Raw genomic sequence first — 803 nt, forward strand, 5'->3', positions numbered from 1 at the left:
AAAAAAAAAATTAAATTCTGCCATTTGCAACACTATGGATAGACCCTTGTGGGCATTATGCTAAGTGAAATATGCCAGACAGTGAAAGACAAATACTGTATGATCTTACTTATATGTAGAATCTAAAAATACCTAACTCATAGAAGGAGGGAAGAGACTTGTGGTTGCCAGAGTTAAGAGTTGAGGGGCTGGGGGAAATGGGTCAAAATGTACAAATTTCCAGTTATAAAATAAATAAGTTCTGGAAATGTAATATACAACATGGTGACTATGGTTAACAATATTGTATTGTATATTTGAAAGTTGTTAAGAGATTATATTTAAAAGTTCTTCATCATGGGAAAAAAATATAACTATATTTGGTGGCAGATGTTAACTAAAGTTATTGTGTTAATAATTTCACAACAAAAGGGGCCAGCCGAGTGAGTGGCTCACTGGTTAAGAGCTCGCTCAAAAGTTTGAGCTCTGAGCAACAGCAGTTCGACGCTCAGCCTGAGCTGAGCTGCCACTGAGCTGCCAACAGGTGGCAGGATGGCTCAGCTAAAAATAATAATAATAATAATAATAATAATAATAATAATAATAATAATTTCACAACATACACATATATCAAATCACTATGTTATATACTTAAACAAATACAGAGTTATATGTCAATTAAATCTCAATAAAACGTAGGTGGGGGAGGAACAAGACAAAAAATAGAATATGGAGCTATAAGAATTCTAGTATACTGCTGAAAAATGTGCATATTTCTATAACTAATATGAAAACATTTTGTTGATATTCAGTAAACTGGAAAA

Source organism: Hipposideros armiger, unplaced genomic scaffold (genome assembly GCF_001890085.2).
Source record: "Hipposideros armiger isolate ML-2016 unplaced genomic scaffold, ASM189008v1 scaffold_648, whole genome shotgun sequence".
NCBI classification, from domain to species: Eukaryota; Metazoa; Chordata; class Mammalia; order Chiroptera; family Hipposideridae; genus Hipposideros; species Hipposideros armiger.